This window comes from Ambystoma mexicanum, chromosome 3p (assembly GCF_040938575.1).
Source record: "Ambystoma mexicanum isolate Mex_15411 chromosome 3p, UKY_AmexF1_1, whole genome shotgun sequence".
In the NCBI taxonomy this organism is placed as follows: Eukaryota; Metazoa; Chordata; class Amphibia; order Caudata; family Ambystomatidae; genus Ambystoma; species Ambystoma mexicanum.
Window position 1 is genome coordinate 832,411,981 of NC_090925.1, and position 24,556 is coordinate 832,436,536.

Sequence of the window (24,556 nt, forward strand, 5' to 3'; positions counted from 1 at the left end):
AGGCCTTAAAATGCATTATAGGCCAGCAAAAATGTTGAAAACTTTGGAGGCCCAAAAAAGGGGTTTACAGGCATCCTAGACCCCCTAAAGTCCAGAAAATGTTGGTGGACCAAAAACAGTGTCAGAGAGCTCTGAATGTCGAAAAAACATTTGCAGCCTGAAAGGGGCATTAACCCGCATCCTAGACCACTGAAATTCCCAAAAATATTTGTGGCACGAAAAATGCATCCTACACCCCTGAAAGTTCAGAATATGTTAGCAGCCCAAAAAAGGCCTTAAAATGCATTATAGGCCAACAAAAATGTTGAAAACTTTGGAGGCCCAAAAAAGGGGTTTACAGGCATCCTAGACCCCCTAAAGTCCAGAAAATGTTGGTGGACCAAAAACGGTGTCAGAGAGCTCTGAATGTCCCAAAAACATTTGCAGCCTGAAAGGGGCATTAACCCGCATCCTAGACCACTGAAATTCCCCAAAATATTTTTTGCACGAAAAATGCATCCTACACCCCTGAAAGTTCAGAAATGTTGGCAGCTCAAAAAAAGGCCTTAAAATGCTTTAGAGGCCTGCAAAAATGTTGAAAACTTTGGAGGCCCAAAAAAGGGGTTTAGAGGCGTCCTAGACCCCCTAAAGTCCAGAAAATGTTGGTGGACCAAAAACGGTGTCAGAGAGCTCTGAATGTCCTAAAAACATTTGCAGCCTGAAAGGGGCATTAACTCCCATCCTGGACAACTGAAATTCCCAAAAATATTTTTGGCATGAAAAATGCATCCTACACCCCTAAAAGTTCAGAATATGTTAGCAGCCCAAAAAAGGCCTTAAAATGCATTATAGGCCAGCAAAAATGTTGAAAACTTTGGAGGCCCAAAAAAGGGGTTTACAGGCATCCTAGACCCCCTAAAGTCCAGAAAATGTTGGTGGACCAAAAACGGTGTCAGAGAGCTCTGAATGTCCCAAAAACATTTGCAGCCTGAAAGGGGCATTAACCCGCATCCTAGACCACTGAAATTCCCCAAAATATTTTTTGCACGAAAAATGCATCCTACACCCCTGAAAGTTCAGAAATGTTGGCAGCTCAAAAAAAGGCCTTAAAATGCATTAGAGGCCTGCAAAAATGTTGAAAACTTTGGAGGCCCAAAAAAGGGGTTTAGAGGCGTCCTAGACCCCCTAAAGTCCAGAAAATGTTGGTGGACCAAAAACGGTGTCAGAGAGCTCTGAATGTCCTAAAAACATTTGCAGCCTGAAAGGGGCATTAACCCCCATCCTGGACCACTGAAATTCCCAAAAATATTTTTGGCATGAAAAATACATCCTACACCCGTGAAAGTTCAGAAAATTGTGGCAGCCCAAAAAAGGCCTTAAAATGCATTATAGGCCAGCAAAAATGTTGAAATCTTTGGAGGCCCAGAAAAGGAGTTTACAGGCATCCTAGACCCCCTAAAGTCCAGAAAATGTTGGTGGACCAAAAACGGTGTCAGAGAGCTCTGAATGTCCCAATAACATTTGCAGCCTGAAAGGGGCATTAACCCGCATCCTAGACCACTGAAATTCCCCAAAATATTTTTTCCAGGAAAAATGCATCCTACACCCCTGAAAGTTCAGAAATGTTGGCAGCTCAAAAAAAGGCCTTAAAATGCATTAGAGAGGCCTGCAAAAATGTTGAAAACTTTGGAGGCCCAAAAAAGGGGTTTAGAGGCGTCCTAGACCCCCTAAAGTCCAGAAAATGTTGGTGGACCAAAAACGGTGTCAGAGAGCTCTGAATGTCCTAAAAACATTTGCAGCCTGAAAGGGGCATTAACCCCCATCCTGGACCACTGAAATTCCCAAAAATATTTTTGGCATGAAAAATACATCCTACACCCGTGAAAGTTCAGAAAATTGTGGCAGCCCAAAAAAGGCCTTAAAATGCATTATAGGCCAGCAAAAATGTTGAAAACTTTGGAGGCCCAAAAAAGGGGTTTACAGGCATCCTAGACCCCCTAAAGTCCAGAAAATGTTGGTGGACCAAAAACGGTGTCAGAGAGCTCTGAATGTCCCAAAAACATTTGCAGCCTGAAAGGGGCATTAACCCGCATCCTAGACCACTGAAATTCCCCAAAATATTTTTTCCAGGAAAAATGCATCCTACACCCCTGAAAGTTCAGAAATGTTGGCAGCTCAAAAAAAGGCCTTAAAATGCATTAGAGGCCTGCAAAAATGTTGAAAACTTTGGAGGCCCAAAAAAGGGGTTTAGAGGCGTCCTAGACCCCCTAAATTCCAGAAAATGTTGGTGGACCAAAAACGGTGTCAGAGAGCTCTGAATGTCCTAAAAACATTTGCAGCCTGAAAGGGGCATTAACCCCCATCCTGGACCACTGAAATTCCCAAAAATATTTTTGGCATGAAAAATGCATCCTACACCCGTGAAAGTTCAGAAAATTGTGGCAGCCCAAAAAAGGCCTTAAAATGCATTATAGGCCAGCAAAAATGTTGAAAACTTTGGAGGCCGAAAAAAGGGGTTTACAGGCATCCTAGACCCCCTAAAGTCCAGAAAATGTTGGTGGACCAAAAACGGTGTCAGAGAGTTCTGAATGTCCCAAAAACATGTGCAGCCTGAAAGGGGCATTAACCCACATCCTAGACCACTGAAATCCCCCAAAATATTTTTGGCACGAAAAATGCATCCTACACCCCTAAAAGTTCAGAATATGTTAACAGCCCAAAAAAGGCCTTAAAATGCATTATAGGCCAGCAAAAATGTTGAAAACTTTGGAGGCCCAAAAAAGGGGTTTACAGGCATCCTGGACCCCCTAAAGTTCAGAAAATAGTTGTGGCCCAAAAACGGTGTCAGAGAGCTCTGAATGTCCCAACAACATTTGCAGCCTGAAAGGGGCATTAACCCGCATCCTAGACCACTGAAATTCCCCAAAATATTTTCCCCACGAAAAATGCATCCTACACCCCTGAAAGTTCAGAATATGTTAGCAGCCCAAAAAGGCCTTAAAATGCATTACAGGCCTGTAAAAATGTTGAAAACTTTGGAGGCCCAAAAAAGGGGTTTACAGGCATCCTAGACCCCCTAAAGTTCAGAAAATAGTTGTGGCCCAAAAACGGTGTCAGAGAGCTCTGAATGTCCCAACAACATTTGCAGCCTGAAAGGGGCATTAACCCGCATCCTAGACCAACAAAATTCCCAAAAATATTTGTGGCACGAAAAATGCATCCTACACCCCTGAAAGTTCAGAATATGTTAGCAGCCCAAAAAAGGCCTTAAAATGCATTATAGGCCTGCAAAAATGTTGAAAACTTTGGAGGCCCAAAAAAGGGGTTTACAGGCATCCTAGACCCCCTAAAGTCCAGAAAATAGTTGTGGCCCAAAAACTGTGTCAGAGAGCTCTGAATGTCCCAACAACATTTGCAGCCTGAAAGGGGCATTAACCCGCATCCTAGACCACTGAAATTCCCCAAAATATTTGTGGCACGAAAAATGCATCCTACACCCCTGAAAGTTCAGAATATGTTAGCAGACCAAAAAAGGCCTTAAAATGCATCATAGGCCAGCAAAAATTTTGAAAACTTTGGAGGCCCAAAAAAGGGGTTTACAGGCATCCTAGACCCCCTAAAGTCCAGAAAATGTTGGTGGACCAAAAACGGTGTCAGAGAGCTCTGAATGTCCCAAAAACATGTGCAGCCTGAAAGGGGCATTATCCCGCATCCTAGACCCCTGAAATTTCCAAAAATATTTTTGGCACGAAAAATGCATCCTACACCCCTGAAAGTTCAGAATATGTTAGCAGCCCAAAAAAGGCCTTAAAATGCATAATAGGCCAGCAAAAATGTTGGAAACTTTGGAGGCCCAAAAAAGGGGTTTACAGGCATCCTAGACCCCCTAAAGTCCAGAAAATGTTGGTGGACCAAAAACAGTGTCAGAGAGCTCTGAATGTCGAAAAAACATTTGCAGCCTGAAAGGGGCATTAACCCGCATCCTAGACCACTGAAATTCCCAAACATATTTGTGGCACGAAAAATGCATCCTACACCCCTGAAAGTTCAGAATATGTTAGCAGCCCAAAAAAGGCCTTAAAATGCATTATAGGCCAGCAAAAATGTTGAAAACTTTGGAGGCCCAAAAAAGGGGTTTAGAGGCGTCCTAGACCCCCTAAAGTCCAGAAAATGTTGGTGGACCAAAAACGGTGTCAGAGAGCTCTGAATGTCCCAAAAACATTTGCAGCCTGAAAGGGGCATTAACCCGCATCCTAGACCACTGAAATTCCCCAAAATATTTTTTGCACGAAAAATGCATCCTACACCCCTGAAAGTTCAGAAATGTTGGCAGCTCAAAAAAAGGCCTTAAAATGCATTAGAGGCCTGCAAAAATGTTGAAAACTTTGGAGGCCCAAAAAAGGGGTTTAGAGGCGTCCTAGACCCCCTAAAGTCCAGAAAATGTTGGTGGACCAAAAACGGTGTCAGAGAGCTCTGAATGTCCTAAAAACATTTGCAGCCTGAAAGGGGCATTAACCCCCATCCTGGACCACTGAAATTCCCAAAAATATTTTTGGCATGAAAAATACATCCTACACCCGTGAAAGTTCAGAAAATTGTGGCAGCCCAAAAAAGGCCTTAAAATGCATTATAGGCCAGCAAAAATGTTGAAAACTTTGGAGGCCCAAAAAAGGGGTTTACAGGCATCCTAGACCCCCTAAAGTCCAGAAAATGTTGGTGGACCAAAAACGGTGTCAGAGAGCTCTGAATGTCCCAATAACATTTGCAGCCTGAAAGGGGCATTAACCCGCATCCTAGACCACTGAAATTCCCCAAAATATTTTTTCCAGGAAAAATGCATCCTACACCCCTGAAAGTTCAGAAATGTTGGCAGCTCAAAAAAAGGCCTTAAAATGCATTAGAGGCCTGCAAAAATGTTGAAAACTTTGGAGGCCCGAAAAAGGGGCTTAGAGGCGTCCTAGACCCCCTAAAGTCCAGAAAATGTTGGTGGACCAAAAACGGTGTCAGAGAGCTCTGAATGTCCCAAAAACATGTGCAGCCTGAAAGGGGCATTAACCCGCATCCTAGACCAACGAAATTCCCAAAAATATTTGTGGCACGAAAAATGCATCCTACACCCCTGAAAGTTCAGAATATGTTAGCAGCCCAAAAAAGGCCTTAAAATGCATTATAGGCCTGCAAAAATGTTGAAAACTTTGGAGGCCCAAAAAAGGGGTTTACAGGCATCCTAGACCCCCTAAAGTCCAGAAAATAGTTGTGGCCCAAAAACGGTGTCAGAGAGCTCTGAATGTCCCAACAACATTTGCAGCCTGAAAGGGGCATTAACCCGCATCCTAGACCACTGAAATTCCCCAAAATATTTGTGGCACGAAAAATGCATCCTACACCCCTGAAAGTTCAGAATATGTTAGCAGACCAAAAAAGGCATTAAAATGCATCATAGGCCAGCAAACATTTTGAAAACTTTGGAGGCCCAAAAAAGGGGTTTACAGGCATCCTAGACCCCCTAAAGTCCAGAAAATGTTGGTGGACCAAAAACGGTGTCAGAGAGCTCTGAATGTCCCAAAAACATGTGCAGCCTGAAAGGGGCATTATCCCGCATCCTAGACCCCTGAAATTTCCAAAAATATTTTTGGCACGAAAAATGCATCCTACACCCCTGAAAGTTCAGAATATGTTAGCAGCCCAAAAAAGGCCTTAAAATGCATAATAGGCCAGCAAAAATGTTGGAAACTTTGGAGGCCCAAAAAAGGGGTTTACAGGCATCCTAGACCCCCTAAAGTCCAGAAAATGTTGGTGGACCAAAAACGGTGTCAGAGAGCTCTGAATGTCCCAAAAACATGTGCAGCCTGAAAGGGGCATTAACCCACATCCTAGACCACTGAAATTCCCCAAAATATTTTTGGCACGAAAAATGCATCCTACACCCCCAAAAAGTTCAGAATATGTTAGCATCCCAAAAAAGGCCTTAAAATGCATTATAGGCCAGCAAAAATGTTGAAAACTTTGGAGGACCAAAAAAGGGGTTTACAGGCATCCTAGACCCCCTAAAGTCCAGATAATGTTGGTGGACCAAAAACAGTGTCAGAGAGCTCTGAATGTCCCAAAAACATTTGCAGCCTGAAAGGGGCATAACCCACATCCTAGACCACTGAAATTCCCCAAAATATTTGTGGCACGAAAAATGCATCCTACACCCCTGAAAGTTCAGAATATGTTAGCAACCCAAAAAGGCCTTAAAATGCTTTACAGGCCTGTAAAAATGTTGAAAATTTTGAAGGCTCAAAAAAGGGGTTTACAGGCATCCTAGACCCCTTAAAGTCCAGAAAATGTTGGTGGACCAAAAACGGTGTCAGAGAGCTCTGAATGTCCCGAAAGTATTTGCAGCCTGAAAGGTGCATTAACCTGCATCCTAGATCACTGAAATTTCCCAAAATATTTTTGGCACAAAAATGCATCCTACACCCCTGAAATTTCAGATTATGTTAGCAGCCCAAAAAAGGCCTTAAAATGCATTATAGGCCTACAAAAATGTTGAAAACTTTGGAGGCCCAAAAAAGGGCTTTACAGGCATCCTAGACGCCCTAAAGTCCAGAAAATAGTTGTGGCCCAAAAACGGTGTCAGAGAGCTCTGAATGTCCCAACAACATTTGCAGCCTGAAAGGGGCATTAACCCGCATCCTAGACCACTGAAATTCCCCAAAATATTTGCGGCACGAAAAATGCATCCTACACCACTGAAAGTTCAGAATATGTTAGCAGACCAAAAAAGGAGTTAAAATGCATTATAGGCCAGCAAAAATTTTGAAAACTTTGGAGGCCCAAAAAAGGGGTTTACAGGCATCCTAGGACCCCCTAAAGTCCAGAAAATAGTTGTGGCCCAAAAACGGTGTCTGAGAGCTCCGAATGTCCCAACAACATGTGCAGCCTGAAAGGGGCATTAACCCGCATCCTAGACCACTGAAATTCCCCAAAATATTTGTGGCACGAAAAATGCATCCTACACCCCTGCAAGTTCAGAATATGTTAGCAGACCAAAAAAGGCCTTAAAATGCATCATAGGCCAGCAAAAATTTTGAAAACTTTGGAGGCCCAAAAAAGGGGTTTACAGGCATCCTAGACCCCCTAAAGTCCAGAAAATGTTGGTGGACCAAAAACGGTGTCAGAGAGCTCTGAATGTCCCAAAAACATGTGCAGCCTGAAAGGGGCATTATCCCGCATCCTAGACCCCTGAAATTTCCAAAAATATTTTTGGCACGAAAAATGCATCCTACACCCCTGAAAGTTCAGAATATGTTTGCAGCCCAAAAAAGGCCTTAAAATGCATAATAGGCCAGCAAAAATGTTGGAAACTTTGGAGGCCCAAAAAAGGGGTTTACAGGCATCCTAGACCCCCTAAAGTCCAGAAAATGTTGGTGGACCAAAAACAGTGTCAGAGAGCTCTGAATGTCCCAAAAACATGTGCAGCCTGAAAGGGGCATTAACCCACATCCTAGACCACTGAAATTCCCCAAAGTATTTTTGGCACGAAAAATGCATCCTACACCCCTAAAAGTTCAGAATATGTTAGCATCCCAAAAAAGGCCTTAAAATGCATTATAGGCCAGCAAAAATGTTGAAAACTTTGGAGGACCAAAAAAGGGGTTTACAGGCATCCTAGACCCCCTAAAGTCCAGATAATGTTGGTGGACCAAAAACAGTGTCAGAGAGCTCTGAATGTCCCAAAAACATTTGCAGCCTGAAAGGGGCATTAACCCACATCCTAGACCACTGAAATTCCCCAAAATATTTGTGGCACGAAAAATGCATCCTACACCCCTGAAAGTTCAGAATATGTTAGCAACCCAAAAAGGCATTAAAATGCTTTACAGGCCTGTAAAAATGTTGAAAATTTTGAAGGCTCAAAAAAGGGGTTTACAGGCATCCTAGACCCCTTAAAGTCCAGAAAATGTTGGTGGACCAAAAACGGTGTCAGAGAGCTCTGAATGTCCCGAAAGTATTTGCAGCCTGAAAGGTGCATTAACCTGCATCCTAGATCACTGAAATTTCCCAAAATATTTTTGGCACAAAAATGCATCCTACACCCCTGAAATTTCAGATTATGTTAGCAGCCCAAAAAAGGCCTTAAAATGCATTATAAGCCTACAAAAATGTTGAAAACTTTGGAGGCCCAAAAAAGGGCTTTACAGGCATCCTAGACGCCCTAAAGTCCAGAAAATAGTTGTGGCCCAAAAACGGTGTCAGAGAGCTCTGAATGTCCCAACAACATTTGCAGCCTGAAAGGGGCATTAACCCGCATCCTAGACCACTGAAATTCCCCAAAATATTTGCGGCACGAAAAATGCATCCTACACCACTGAAAGTTCAGAATATGTTAGCAGACCAAAAAAGGCCTTAAAATGCATTATAGGCCAGCAAAAATTTTGAAAACTTTGGAGGCCCAAAAAAGGGGTTTACAGGCATCCTAGACCCCCTAAAGTCCAGAAAATGTTGGTGGACCAAAAATAGTGTCAGAGAGCTCTGAATGTCGAAAAAACATTTGCAGCCTGAAAGGGGCATTAACCCGCATCCTAGACCACTGAAATTCCCAAAAATATTTGTGGCACGAAAAATGCATCCTACACCCCTGAAAGTTCAGAATATGTTAGCAGCCCAAAAAAGGCCTTAAAATGCATTATAGGCCAGCAAAAATGTTGAAAACTTTGGAGGCCCAAAAAAGGGGTTTACAGGCATCCTAGACCCCCTAAAGTCCAGAAAATGTTGGTGGACCAAAAACGGTGTCAGAGAGCTCTGAATGTCCCAAAAACATTTGCAGCCTGAAAGGGGCATTAACCCGCATCCTAGACCACTGAAATTCCCCAAAATATTTTTTGCACGAAAAATGCATCCTACACCCCTGAAAGTTCAGAAATGTTGGCAGCTCAAAAAAAGGCCTTAAAATGCTTAAGAGGCCTGCAAAAATGTTGAAAACTTTGGAGGCCCAAAAAAGGGGTTTAGAGGCGTCCTAGACCCCCTAAAGTCCAGAAAATGTTGGTGGACCAAAAACGGTGTCAGAGAGCTCTGAATGTCCTAAAAACATTTGCAGCCTGAAAGGGGCATTAACTCCCATCCTGGACAACTGAAATTCCCAAAAATATTTTTGGCATGAAAAATGCATCCTACACCCCTAAAAGTTCAGAATATGTTAGCAGCCCAAAAAAGGCCTTAAAATGCATTATAGGCCAGCAAAAATGTTGAAAACTTTGGAGGCCCGAAAAAGGGGTTTACAGGCATCCTAGACCCCCTAAAGTCCAGAAAATTTTGGTGGACCAAAAACGGTGTCAGAGAGCTCTGAATGTCCCAAAAACATTTTCAGCCTGAAAGGGGCATTAACCCGCATCCTAGACCACTGAAATTCCCCAAAATATTTTTTGCACGAAAAATGCATCCTACACCCCTGAAAGTTCAGAAATGTTGGCAGCTCAAAAAAAGGCCTTAAAATGCATTAGAGGCCTGCAAAAATGTTGAAAACTTTGGAGGCCCAAAAAAGGGGTTTAGAGGCGTCCTAGACCCCCTAAAGTCCAGAAAATGTTGGTGGACCAAAAACGGTGTCAGAGAGCTCTGAATGTCCTAAAAACATTTGCAGCCTGAAAGGGGCATTAACCCCCATCCTGGACCACTGAAATTCCCAAAAATATTTTTGGCATGAAAAATACATCCTACACCCGTGAAAGTTCAGAAAATTGTGGCAGCCCAAAAAAGGCCTTAAAATGCATTATAGGCCAGCAAAAATGTTGAAAACTTTGGAGGCCCAAAAAAGGGGTTTACAGGCATCCTAGACCCCCTAAAGTCCAGAAAATGTTGGTGGACCAAAAACGGTGTCAGAGAGCTCTGAATGTCCCAAAAACATGTGCAGCCTGAAAGGGGCATTATCCCGCATCCTAGACCCCTGAAATTTCCAAAAATATTTTTGGCACGAAAAATGCATCCTACACCCCTGAAAGTTCAGAATATGTTAGCAGCCCAAAAAAGGCCTTAAAATGCATAATAGGCCAGCAAAAATGTTGGAAACTTTGGAGGCCCAAAAAAGGGGTTTACAGGCATCCTAGATCCCCTAAAGTCCAGAAAATGTTGGTGGACCAAAAACGGTGTCAGAGAGCTCTGAATGTCCCAAAAACATGTGCAGCCTGAAAGGGGCATTAACCCACATCCTAGACCACTGAAATTCCCCAAAATATTTTTGGCACGAAAAATGCATCCTACACCCCTAAAAGTTCAGAATATGTTAGCATCCCAAAAAAGTCCTTAAAATGCATTATAGGCCAGCAAAAATGTTGAAAACTTTGGAGGACCAAAAAAGGGGTTTACAGGCATCCTAGACCCCCTAAAGTCCAGATAATGTTGGTGGACCAAAAACAGTGTCAGAGAGCTCTGAATGTCCCAAAAACATTTGCAGCCTGAAAGGGGCATTAACCCACATCCTAGACCACTGAAATTCCCCAAAATATTTGTGGCACGAAAAATGCATCCTACACCCCTGAAAGTTCAGAATATGTTAGCAACCCAAAAAGGCCTTAAAATGCTTTACAGGCCTGTAAAAATGTTGAAAATTTTGAAGGCTCAAAAAAGGGGTTTACAGGCATCCTAGACCCCTTAAAGTCCAGAAAATGTTGGTGGACCAAAAACGGTGTCAGAGAGCTCTGAATGTCCCGAAAGTATTTGCAGCCTGAAAGGTGCATTAACCTGCATCCTAGATCACTGAAATTTCCCAAAATATTTTTGGCACAAAAATGCATCCTACACCCCTGAAATTTCAGATTATGTTAGCAGCCCAAAAAAGGCCTTAAAATGCATTACAGGCCTACAAAAATGTTGAAAACTTTGGAGGCCCAAAAAAGGGCTTTACAGGCATCCTAGACGCCCTAAAGTCCAGAAAATAGTTGTGGCCCAAAAACGGTGTCAGAGAGCTCTGAATGTCCCAACAACATTTGCAGCCTGAAAGGGGCATTAACCCGCATCCTAGACCACTGAAATTCCCCAAAATATTTGCGGCACGAAAAATGCATCCTACACCACTGAAAGTTCAGAATATGTTAGCAGACCAAAAAAGGAGTTAAAATGCACTATAGGCCAGCAAAAATTTTGAAAACTTTGGAGGCCCAAAAAGGGGGTTTACAGGCATCCTAGGACCCCCTAAAGTCCAGAAAATAGTTGTGGCCCAAAAACGGTGTCTGAGAGCTCTGAATGTCCCAACAACATGTGCAGCCTGAAAGGGGCATTAACCCGCATCCTAGACCACTGAAATTCCCCAAAATATTTGTGGCACGAAAAATGCATCCTACACCCCTGAAAGTTCAGAATATGTTAGCAGACCAAAAAAGGCCTTAACATGCATTATAGGCCAGCAAAAAATTTGAAAACTTTGGAGGCCCAAAAAAGGGGTTTACAGGCATCCTAGACCCCCTAAAGTCCAGAAAATGTTGGTGGACCAAAAACAGTGTCAGAGAGCTCTGAATGTCGAAAAAACATTTGCAGCCTGAAAGGGGCATTAACCCGCATCCTAGACCACTGAAATTCCCAAAAATATTTGTGGCACGAAAAATGCATCCTACACCCCTGAAAGTTCAGAATATGTTAGCAGCCCAAAAAAGGCCTTAAAATGCATTATAGGCCAGCAAAAATGTTGAAAACTTTGGAGGCCCAAAAAAGGGGTTTACAGGCATCCTAGACCCCCTAAAGTCCAGAAAATGTTGGTGGACCAAAAACGGTGTCAGAGAGCTCTGAATGTCCCAAAAACATTTGCAGCCTGAAAGGGGCATTAACCCGCATCCTAGACCACTGAAATTCCCCAAAATATTTTTTGCACGAAAAATGCATCCTACACCCCTGAAAGTTCAGAAATGTTGGCAGCTCAAAAAAAGGCCTTAAAATGCATTAGAGGCCTGCAAAAATGTTGAAAACTTTGGAGGCCCAAAAAAGGGGTTTAGAGGCGTCCTAGACCCCCTAAAGTCCAGAAAATGTTGGTGGACCAAAAACGGTGTCAGAGAGCTCTGAATGTCCTAAAAACATTTGCAGCCTGAAAGGGGCATTAACCCACATCCTAGACCACTGAAATTCCCCAAAATATTTTTGGCACGAAAAATGCATCCTACACCCCTAAAAGTTCAGAATATGTTAGCATCCCAAAAAAGGCCTTAAAATGCATTATAGGCCAGCAAAAATGTTGAAAACTTTGGAGGACCAAAAAAGGGGTTTACAGGCATCCTAGACCCCCTAAAGTCCAGATAATGTTGGTGGACCAAAAACAGTGTCAGAGAGCTCTGAATGTCCCAAAAACATTTGCAGCCTGAAAGGGGCATTAACCCACATCCTAGACCACTGAAATTCCCCAAAATATTTGTGGCACGAAAAATGCATCCTATACCCCTGAAAGTTCAGAATATGTTAGCAGCCCGAAAAAGGCCTTAAAATGCATTATAGGCCAGCAAAAATGTTGAAAACTTTGGAGGCCCAAAAAAGGGGTTTACAGGCATCCTAGACCCCTTAAAGTCCAGAAAATGTTGGTGGACCAAAAACGGTGTCAGAGAGCTCTGAATGTCCCGAAAGTATTTGCAGCCTGAAAGGTGCATTAACCTGCATCCTAGATCACTGAAATTTCCCACAATATTTTTGGCACAAAAATGCATCCTACACCCCTGAAATTTCAGATTATGTTAGCAGCCCAAAAAAGGCCTTAAAATGCATTATAGGCCTACAAAAATGTTGAAAACTTTGGAGGCCCAAAAAAGGGCTTTACAGGCATCCTAGACCCCCTAAAGTCCAGAAAATAGTTGTGGCCCAAAAACGGTGTCAGAGAGCTCTGAATGTCCCAACAACATTTGCAGCCTGAAAGGGGCATTAACCCGCATCCTAGACCACTGAAATTCCCCAAAATATTTGCGGCACGAAAAATGCATCCTACACCACTGAAAGTTCAGAATATGTTAGCAGACCAAAAAAGGAGTTAAAATGCATTATAGGCCAGCAAAAATTTTGAAAACTTTGGAGGCCCAAAAAAGGGGTTTACAGGCATCCTAGACCCCCTAAAGTCCAGAAAATAGTTGTGGCCCAAAAACGGTGTCTGAGAGCTCTGAATGTCCCAACAACATGTGCAGCCTGAAAGGGGCATTAACCCGCATCCTAGACCACTGAAATTCCCCAAAATATTTGTGGCACGAAAAATGCATCCTACACCCCTGAAAGTTCAGAATATGTTAGCAGACCAAAAAAGGCCTTAAAATGCATTATAGGCCAGCAAAAATGTTGAAAACTTTGGAGGCCCAAAAAAGGGGTTTACAGGCATCCTAGACCCCCTAAAGTCCAGAAAATGTTGGTGGACCAAAAACAGTGTCAGAGAGCTCTGAATGTCGAAAAAACATTTGCAGCCTGAAAGGGGCATTAACCCGCATCCTAGACCACTGAAATTCCCAAAAATATTTGTGGCACGAAAAATGCATCCTACACCCCTGAAAGTTCAGAATATGTTAGCAGCCCAAAAAAGGCCTTAAAATGCATTATAGGCCAACAAAAATGTTGAAAACTTTGGAGGCCCAAAAAAGGGGTTTACAGGCATCCTAGACCCCCTAAAGTCCAGAAAATGTTGGTGGACCAAAAACGGTGTCAGAGAGCTCTGAATGTCCCAAAAACATTTGCAGCCTGAAAGGGGCATTAACCCGCATCCTAGACCACTGAAATTCCCCAAAATATTTTTTGCACGAAAAATGCATCCTACACCCCTGAAAGTTCAGAAATGTTGGCAGCTCAAAAAAAGGCCTTAAAATGCTTTAGAGGCCTGCAAAAATGTTGAAAACTTTGGAGGCCCAAAAAAGGGGTTTAGAGGCGTCCTAGACCCCCTAAAGTCCAGAAAATGTTGGTGGACCAAAAACGGTGTCAGAGAGCTCTGAATGTCCTAAAAACATTTGCAGCCTGAAAGGGGCATTAACTCCCATCCTGGACAACTGAAATTCCCAAAAATATTTTTGGCATGAAAAATGCATCCTACACCCCTAAAAGTTCAGAATATGTTAGCAGCCCAAAAAAGGCCTTAAAATGCATTATAGGCCAGCAAAAATGTTGAAAACTTTGGAGGCCCAAAAAAGGGGTTTACAGGCATCCTAGACCCCCTAAAGTCCAGAAAATGTTGGTGGACCAAAAACGGTGTCAGAGAGCTCTGAATGTCCCAAAAACATTTGCAGCCTGAAAGGGGCATTAACCCGCATCCTAGACCACTGAAATTCCCCAAAATATTTTTTGCACGAAAAATGCATCCTACACCCCTGAAAGTTCAGAAATGTTGGCAGCTCAAAAAAAGGCCTTAAAATGCATTAGAGGCCTGCAAAAATGTTGAAAACTTTGGAGGCCCAAAAAAGGGGTTTAGAGGCGTCCTAGACCCCCTAAAGTCCAGAAAATGTTGGTGGACCAAAAACGGTGTCAGAGAGCTCTGAATGTCCTAAAAACATTTGCAGCCTGAAAGGGGCATTAACCCCCATCCTGGACCACTGAAATTCCCAAAAATATTTTTGGCATGAAAAATACATCCTACACCCGTGAAAGTTCAGAAAATTGTGGCAGCCCAAAAAAGGCCTTAAAATGCATTATAGGCCAGCAAAAATGTTGAAATCTTTGGAGGCCTAGAAAAGGAGTTTACAGGCATCCTAGACCCCCTAAAGTCCAGAAAATGTTGGTGGACCAAAAACGGTGTCAGAGAGCTCTGAATGTCCCAATAACATTTGCAGCCTGAAAGGGGCATTAACCCGCATCCTAGACCACTGAAATTCCCCAAAATATTTTTTCCAGGAAAAATGCATCCTACACCCCTGAAAGTTCAGAAATGTTGGCAGCTCAAAAAAAGGCCTTAAAATGCATTAGAGGCCTGCAAAAATGTTGAAAACTTTGGAGGCCCGAAAAAGGGGTTTAGAGGCGTCCTAGACCCCCTAAAGTCCAGAAAATGTTGGTGGACCAAAAACGGTGTCAGAGAGCTCTGAATGTCCTAAAAACATTTGCAGCCTGAAAGGGGCATTAACCCCCATCCTGGACCACTGAAATTCACAAAAATATTTTAGGCATGAAAAATACATCCTACACCCGTGAAAGTTCAGAAAATTGTGGCAGCCCAAAAAAGGCCTTAAAATGCATTATAGGCCAGCAAAAATGTTGAAAACTTTGGAGGCCCAAAAAAGGGGTTTACAGGCATCCTAGACCCCCTAAAGTCCAGAAAATGTTGGTGGACCAAAAACGGTGTCAGAGAGCTCTGAATGTCCCAAAAACATGTGCAGCCTGAAAGGGGCATTATCCCGCATCCTAGACCCCTGAAATTTCCAAAAATATTTTTGGCACGAAAAATGCATCCTACACCCCTGAAAGTTCAGAATATGTTAGCAGCCCAAAAAAGGCCTTAAAATGCATAATAGGCCAGCAAAAATGTTGGAAACTTTGGAGGCCCAAAAAAGGGGTTTACAGGCATCCTAGATCCCCTAAAGTCCAGAAAATGTTGGTGGACCAAAAACGGTGTCAGAGAGCTCTGAATGTCCCAAAAACATGTGCAGCCTGAAAGGGGCATTAACCCACATCCTAGACCACTGAAATTCCCCAAAATATTTTTGGCACGAAAAATGCATCCTACACCCCTAAAAGTTCAGAATATGTTAGCATCCCAAAAAAGTCCTTAAAATGCATTATAGGCCAGCAAAAATGTTGAAAACTTTGGAGGACCAAAAAAGGGGTTTACAGGCATCCTAGACCCCCTAAAGTCCAGATAATGTTGGTGGACCAAAAACAGTGTCAGAGAGCTCTGAATGTCCCAAAAACATTTGCAGCCTGAAAGGGGCATTAACCCACATCCTAGACCACTGAAATTCCCCAAAATATTTGTGGCACGAAAAATGCATCCTACACCCCTGAAAGTTCAGAATATGTTAGCAACCCAAAAAGGCCTTAAAATGCTTTACAGGCCTGTAAAAATGTTGAAAATTTTGAAGGCTCAAAAAAGGGGTTTACAGGCATCCTAGACCCCTTAAAGTCCAGAAAATGTTGGTGGACCAAAAACGGTGTCAGAGAGCTCTGAATGTCCCGAAAGTATTTGCAGCCTGAAAGGTGCATTAACCTGCATCCTAGATCACTGAAATTTCCCAAAATATTTTTGGCACAAAAATGCATCCTACACCCCTGAAATTTCAGATTATGTTAGCAGCCCAAAAAAGGCCTTAAAATGCATTACAGGCCTACAAAAATGTTGAAAACTTTGGAGGCCCAAAAAAGGGCTTTACAGGCATCCTAGACGCCCTAAAGTCCAGAAAATAGTTGTGGCCCAAAAACGGTGTCAGAGAGCTCTGAATGTCCCAACAACATTTGCAGCCTGAAAGGGGCATTAACCCGCATCCTAGACCACTGAAATTCCCCAAAATATTTGCGGCACGAAAAATGCATCCTACACCACTGAAAGTTCAGAATATGTTAGCAGACCAAAAAAGGAGTTAAAATGCACTATAGGCCAGCAAAAATTTTGAAAACTTTGGAGGCCCAAAAAGGGGGTTTACAGGCATCCTAGGACCCCCTAAAGTCCAGAAAATAGTTGTGGCCCAAAAACGGTGTCTGAGAGCTCTGAATGTCCCAACAACATGTGCAGCCTGAAAGGGGCATTAACCCGCATCCTAGACCACTGAAATTCCCCAAAATATTTGTGGCACGAAAAATGCATCCTACACCCCTGAAAGTTCAGAATATGTTAGCAGACCAAAAAAGGCCTTAACATGCATTATAGGCCAGCAAAAAATTTGAAAACTTTGGAGGCCCAAAAAAGGGGTTTACAGGCATCCTAGACCCCCTAAAGTCCAGAAAATGTTGGTGGACCAAAAACAGTGTCAGAGAGCTCTGAATGTCGAAAAAACATTTGCAGCCTGAAAGGGGCATTAACCCGCATCCTAGACCACTGAAATTCCCAAAAATATTTGTGGCACGAAAAATGCATCCTACACCCCTGAAAGTTCAGAATATGTTAGCAGCCCAAAAAAGGCCTTAAAATGCATTATAGGCCAGCAAAAATGTTGAAAACTTTGGAGGCCCAAAAAAGGGGTTTACAGGCATCCTAGACCCCCTAAAGTCCAGAAAATGTTGGTGGACCAAAAACGGTGTCAGAGAGCTCTGAATGTCCCAAAAACATTTGCAGCCTGAAAGGGGCATTAACCCGCATCCTAGACCACTGAAATTCCCCAAAATATTTTTTGCACGAAAAATGCATCCTACACCCCTGAAAGTTCAGAAATGTTGGCAGCTCAAAAAAAGGCCTTAAAATGCATTAGAGGCCTGCAAAAATGTTGAAAACTTTGGAGGCCCAAAAAAGGGGTTTAGAGGCGTCCTAGACCCCCTAAAGTCCAGAAAATGTTGGTGGACCAAAAACGGTGTCAGAGAGCTCTGAATGTCCTAAAAACATTTGCAGCCTGAAAGGGGCATTAACCCACATCCTAGACCACTGAAATTCCCCAAAATATTTTTGGCACGAAAAATGCATCCTACACCCCTAAAAGTTCAGAATATGTTAGCATCCCAAAAAAGGCCTTAAAATGCATTATAGGCCAGCAAAAATGTTGAAAACTTTGGAGGACCAAAAAAGGGGTTTACAGGCATCCTAGACCCCCTAAAGTCCAGATAATGTTGGTGGACCAAAAACAGTGTCAGAGAGCTCTGAATGTCCCAAAAACATTTGCAGCCTGAAAGGGGCATTAACCCACATCCTAGACCACTGAAATTCCCCAAAATATTTGTGGCACGAAAAATGCATCCTATACCCCTGAAAGTTCAGAATATGTTAGCAGCCCGAAAAAGGCCTTAAAATGCATTATAGGCCAGCAAAAATGTTGAAAACTTTGGAGGCCCAAAAAAGGGGTTTACAGGCATCCTAGACCCCTTAAAGTCCAGAAAATGTTGGTGGACCAAAAACGGTGTCAGAGAGCTCTGAATGTCCCGAAAGTATTTGCAGCCTGAAAGGTGCATTAACCTGCATCCTAGATCACTGAAATTTCCCACAATATTTTTGGCACAAAAATGCATCCTACACCCCTGAAATTTCAGATTATGTTAGCAGCCCAAAAAAGGCCTTAAAATGCATTATAGGCCTACAAAAATGTTGAAAACTTTGGAGGCCCAAAAAAGGGCTTTACAGGCATCCTAGACCCCCTAAAGTCCAGAAAATAGTTGTGGCCCAAAAACGGTGTCAGAGAGCTCTGAATGTCCCAACAACATTTGCAGCCTGAAAGGGGCATTAACCCGCATCCTAGACCACTGAAATTCCCCAAAATATTTGCGGCACGAAAAATGCATCCTACACCACTGAAAGTTCAGAATATGTTAGCAGACCAAAAAAGGAGTTAAAATGCATTATAGGCCAGCAAAAATTTTGAAAACTTTGGAGGCCCAAAAAAGGGGTTTACAGGCATCCTAGACCCCCTAAAGTCCAGAAAATAGTTGTGGCCCAAAAACGGTGTCTGAGAGCTCTGAATGTCCCAACAACATGTGCAGCCTGAAAGGGGCATTAACCCGCATCCTAGACCACTGAAATTCCCCAAAATATTTGTGGCACGAAAAATGCATCCTACACCCCTGAAAGTTCAGAATATGTTAGCAGACCAAAAAAGGCCTTAAAATGCATTATAGGCCAGCAAAAATGTTGAAAACTTTGGAGGCCCAAAAAAGGGGTTTACAGGCATCCTAGACCCCCTAAAGTCCAGAAAATGTTGGTGGACCAAAAACAGTGTCAGAGAGCTCTGAATGTCGAAAAAACATTTGCAGCCTGAAAGGGGCATTAACCCGCATCCTAGACCACTGAAATTCCCAAAAATATTTGTGGCACGAAAAATGCATCCTACACCCCTGAAAGTTCAGAATATGTTAGCAGCCCAAAAAAGGCCTTAAAATGCATTATAGGCCAACAAAAATGTTGAAAACTTTGGAGGCCCAAAAAAGGGGTTTACAGGCATCCTAGACCCCCTAAAGTCCAGAAAATGTTGGTGGACCAAAAACGGTGTCAGAGAGCTCTGAATGTCCCAAAAACATTTGCAGCCTGAAAGGGGCATTAACCCGCATCCTAGACCACTGAAATTCCCCAAAATATTTTTTGCACGAAAAATGCATCCTACACCCCTGAAAGTTCAGAAATGTTGGCAGCTCAAAAAAAGGCCTTAAAATGCTTTAGAGGCCTGCAAAAATGTTGAAAACTTTGGAGGCCCAAAAAAGGGGTTTAGAGGCGTCCTAGACCCCCTAAAGTCCAGAAAATGTTGGTGGACCAAAAACGGTGTCAGAGAGCTCTGAATGTCCTAAAAACATTTGCAGCCTGAAAGGGGCATTAACTCCCATCCTGGACAACTGAAATTCCCAAAAATATTTTTGGCATGAAAAATGCATCCTACACCCCTAAAAGTTCAGAATATGTTAGCAGCCCAAAAAAGGCCTTAAAATGCATTATAGGCCAGCAAAAATGTTGAAAACTTTGGAGGCCCAAAAAAGGGGTTTACAGGCATCCTAGACCCCCTAAAGTCCAGAAAATGTTGGTGGACCAAAAACGGTGTCAGAGAGCTCTGAATGTCCCAAAAACATTTGCAGCCTGAAAGGGGCATTAACCCGCATCCTAGACCACTGAAATTCCCCAAAATATTTTTTGCACGAAAAATGCATCCTACACCCCTGAAAGTTCAGAAATGTTGGCAGCTCAAAAAAAGGCCTTAAAATGCATTAGAGGCCTGCAAAAATGTTGAAAACTTTGGAGGCCCAAAAAAGGGGTTTAGAGGCGTCCTAGACCCCCTAAAGTCCAGAAAATGTTGGTGGACCAAAAACGGTGTCAGAGAGCTCTGAATGTCCTAAAAACATTTGCAGCCTGAAAGGGGCATTAACCCCCATCCTGGACCACTGAAATTCCCAAAAATATTTTTGGCATGAAAAATACATCCTACACCCGTGAAAGTTCAGAAAATTGTGGCAGCCCAAAAAAGGCCTTAAAATGCATTATAGGCCAGCAAAAATGTTGAAATCTTTGGAGGCCTAGAAAAGGAGTTTACAGGCATCCTAGACCCCCTAAAGTCCAGAAAATGTTGGTGGACCAAAAACGGTGTCAGAGAGCTCTGAATGTCCCAATAACATTTGCAGCCTGAAAGGGGCATTAACCCGCATCCTAGACCACTGAAATTCCCCAAAATATTTTTTCCAGGAAAAATGCATCCTACACCCCTGAAAGTTCAGAAATGTTGGCAGCTCAAAAAAAGGCCTTAAAATGCATTAGAGGCCTGCAAAAATGTTGAAAACTTTGGAGGCCCGAAAAAGGGGTTTAGAGGCGTCCTAGACCCCCTAAAGTCCAGAAAATGTTGGTGGACCAAAAACGGTGTCAGAGAGCTCTGAATGTCCTAAAAACATTTGCAGCCTGAAAGGGGCATTAACCCCCATCCTGGACCACTGAAATTCACAAAAATATTTTAGGCATGAAAAATACATCCTACACCCGTGAAAGTTCAGAAAATTGTGGCAGCCCAAAAAAGGCCTTAAAATGCATTATAGGCCAGCAAAAATGTTGAAAACTTTGGAGGCCCAAAAAAGGGGTTTACAGGCATCCTAGACCCCCTAAAGTCCAGAAAATGTTGGTGGACCAAAAACGGTGTCAGAGAGCTCTGAATGTCCCAAAAACATGTGCAGCCTGAAAGGGGCATTATCCCGCATCCTAGACCCCTGAAATTTCCAAAAATATTTTTGGCACGAAAAATGCATCCTACACCCCTGAAAGTTCAGAATATGTTAGCAGCCCAAAAAAGACCTTAAAATGCATAATAGGCCAGCAAAAATGTTGGAAACTTTGGAGGCCCAAAAAAGGGGTTTACAGGCATCCTAGACCCCCTAAAGTCCAGAAAATGTTGGTGGACCAAAAACGGTGTCAGAGAGCTCTGAATGTCCCAAAAACATGTGCAGCCTGAAAGGGGCATTAACCCACATCCTAGACCACTGAAATTCCCCAAAATATTTTTGGCACGAAAAATGCATCCTACACCCCTAAAAGTTCAGAATATGTTAGCATCCCAAAAAAGGCCTTAAAATGCATTATAGGCCAGCAAAAATGTTGAAAACTTTGGAGGACCAAAAAAGGGGTTTACAGGCATCCTAGACCCCCTAAAGTCCAGATAATGTTGGTGGACCAAAAACAGTGTCAGAGAGCTCTGAATGTCCCAAAAACATTTGCAGCCTGAAAGGGGCATTAACCCACATCCTAGACCACTGAAATTCCCCAAAATATTTGTGGCACGAAAAATGCATCCTACACCCCTGAAAGTTCAGAATATGTTAGCAACCCAAAAAGGCCTTAAAATGCTTTACAGGCCTGTAAAAATGTTGAAAATTTTGAAGGCTCAAAAAAGGGGTTTACAGGCATCCTAGACCCCTTAAAGTCCAGAAAATGTTGGTGGACCAAAAACGGTGTCAGAGAGCTCTGAATGTCCCGAAAGTATTTGCAGCCTGAAAGGTGCATTAACCTGCATCCTAGATCACTGAAATTTCCCAAAATATTTTTGGCACAAAAATGCATCCTACACCCCTGAAATTTCAGATTATGTTAGCAGCCCAAAAAAGGCCTTAAAATGCATTATAGGCCTACAAAAATGTTGAAAACTTTGGAGGCCCAAAAAAGGGCTTTACAGGCATCCTAGACGCCCTAAAGTCCAGAAAATAGTTGTGGCCCAAAAACGGTGTCAGAGAGCTCTGAATGTCCCAACAACATTTGCAGCCTGAAAGGGGCATTAACCCGCATACTAGACCACTGAAATTCCCCAAAATATTTGCGGCACGAAAAATGCATCCTACACCACTGAAAGTTCAGAATATGTTAGCAGACCAAAAAAGGAGTTAAAATGCATTATAGGCCAGCAAAAATTTTGAAAACTTTGGAGGCCCAAAAAAGGGGTTTACAGGCATCCTAGACCCCCTAAAGTCCAGAAAATGTTGGTGGACCAAAAACAGTGTCAGAGAGCTCTGAATGTCGAAAAAACATTTGCAGCCTGAAAGGGGCATTAACCCGCATCCTAGACCACTGAAATTCCCAAAAATATTTGTGGCACGAAAAATGCATCCTACACCCCTGAAAGTTCAGAATATGTTAGCAGCCCAAAAAAGGCCTTAAAATGCATTATAGGCCAGCAAAAATGTTGAAAACTTTGGAGGCCCAAAAAAGGGGTTTACAGGCATCCTAGACCCCCTAAAGTCCAGAAAATGTTGGTGGACCAAAAACGGTGTCAGAGATCTCTGAATGTCCCAAAAACATTTGCTGCCTGAAAGGGGCATTAACCCGCATCCTAGACCACTGAAATTCCCCAAAATATTTTTTGCACGAAAAATGCATCCTACACCCCTGAAAGTTCAGAAATGTTGGCAGCTCAAAAAAAGGCCTTAAAATGCTTTAGAGGCCTGCAAAAATGTTGAAAACTTTGGAGGCCCAAAAAAGGGGTTTAGAGGCGTCCTAGACCCCCTAAAGTCCAGAAAATGTTGGTGGACCAAAAACGGTGTCAGAGAGCTCTGAATGTCCCGAAAGTATTTGCAGCCTGAAAGGTGCATTAACCTGCATCCTAGATCACTGAAATTTCCCACAATATTTTTGGCACAAAAATGCATCCTACACCCCTGAAATTTCAGATTATGTTAGCAGCCCAAAAAAGGCCTTAAAATGCATTATAGGCCTACAAAAATGTTGAAAACTTTGGAGGCCCAAAAAAGGGCTTTACAGGCATCCTAGACCCCCTAAAGTCCAGAAAATAGTTGTGGCCCAAAAACGGTGTCAGAGAGCTCTGAATGTCCCAACAACATTTGCAGCCTGAAAGGGGCATTAACCCGCATCCTAGACCACTGAAATTCCCCAAAATATTTGCGGCACGAAAAATGCATCCTACACCACTGAAAGTTCAGAATATGTTAGCAGACCAAAAAAGGAGTTAAAATGCATTATAGGCCAGCAAAAATTTTGAAAACTTTGGAGGCCCAAAAAAGGGGTTTACAGGCATCCTAGACCCCCTAAAGTCCAGAAAATAGTTGTGGCCCAAAAACGGTGTCTGAGAGCTCTGAATGTCCCAACAACATGTGCAGCCTGAAAGGGGCATTAACCCGCATCCTAGACCACTGAAATTCTCCAAAATATTTGTGGCACGAAAAATGCATCCTACACCCCTGAAAGTTCAGAATATGTTAGCAGACCAAAAAAGGCCTTAAAATGCATTATAGGCCAGCAAAAATGTTGAAAACTTTGGAGGCCCAAAAAAGGGGTTTACAGGCATCCTAGACCCCCTAAAGTCCAGAAAATGTTGGTGGACCAAAAACAGTGTCAGAGAGCTCTGAATGTCGAAAAAACATTTGCAGCCTGAAAGGGGCATTAACCCGCATCCTAGACCACTGAAATTCCCAAAAATATTTGTGGCACGAAAAATGCATCCTACACCCCTGAAAGTTCAGAATATGTTAGCAGCCCAAAAAAGGCCTTAAAATGCATTATAGGCCTGCAAAAATGTTGAAAACTTTGGAGGCCCAAAAAAGGGGTTTACAGGCATCCTAGACCCCCTAAAGTCCAGAAAATAGTTGTGGCCCAAAAACGGTGTCAGAGAGCTCTGAATGTCCCAACAACATTTGCAGCCTGAAAGGGGCATTAACCCGCATCCTAGACCACTGAAATTCCCCAAAATATTTGTGGCACGAAAAATGCATCCTACACCCCTGAAAGTTCAGAATATGTTAGCAGACCAAAAAAGGCATTAAAATGCATCATAGGCCAGCAAACATTTTGAAAACTTTGGAGGCCCAAAAAAGGGGTTTACAGGCATCCTAGACCCCCTAAAGTCCAGAAAATGTTGGTGGACCAAAAACGGTGTCAGAGAGCTCTGAATGTCCCAAAAACATGTGCAGCCTGAAAGGGGCATTATCCCGCATCCTAGACCCCTGAAATTTCCAAAAATATTTTTGGCACGAAAAATGCATCCTACACCCCTGAAAGTTCAGAATATGTTAGCAGCCCAAAAAAGGCCTTAAAATGCATAATAGGCCAGCAAAAATGTTGGAAACTTTGGAGGCCCAAAAAAGGGGTTTACAGGCATCCTAGACCCCCTAAAGTCCAGAAAATGTTGGTGGACCAAAAACGGTGTCAGAGAGCTCTGAATGTCCCAAAAACATGTGCAGCCTGAAAGGGGCATTAACCCACATCCTAGACCACTGAAATTCCCCAAAATATTTTTGGCACGAAAAATGCATCCTACACCCCCAAAAAGTTCAGAATATGTTAGCATCCCAAAAAAGGCCTTAAAATGCATTATAGGCCAGCAAAAATGTTGAAAACTTTGGAGGACCAAAAAAGGGGTTTACAGGCATCCTAGACCCCCTAAAGTCCAGATAATGTTGGTGGACCAAAAACAGTGTCAGAGAGCTCTGAATGTCCCAAAAACATTTGCAGCCTGAAAGGGGCATAACCCACATCCTAGACCACTGAAATTCCCCAAAATATTTGTGGCACGAAAAATGCATCCTACACCCCTGAAAGTTCAGAATATGTTAGCAACCC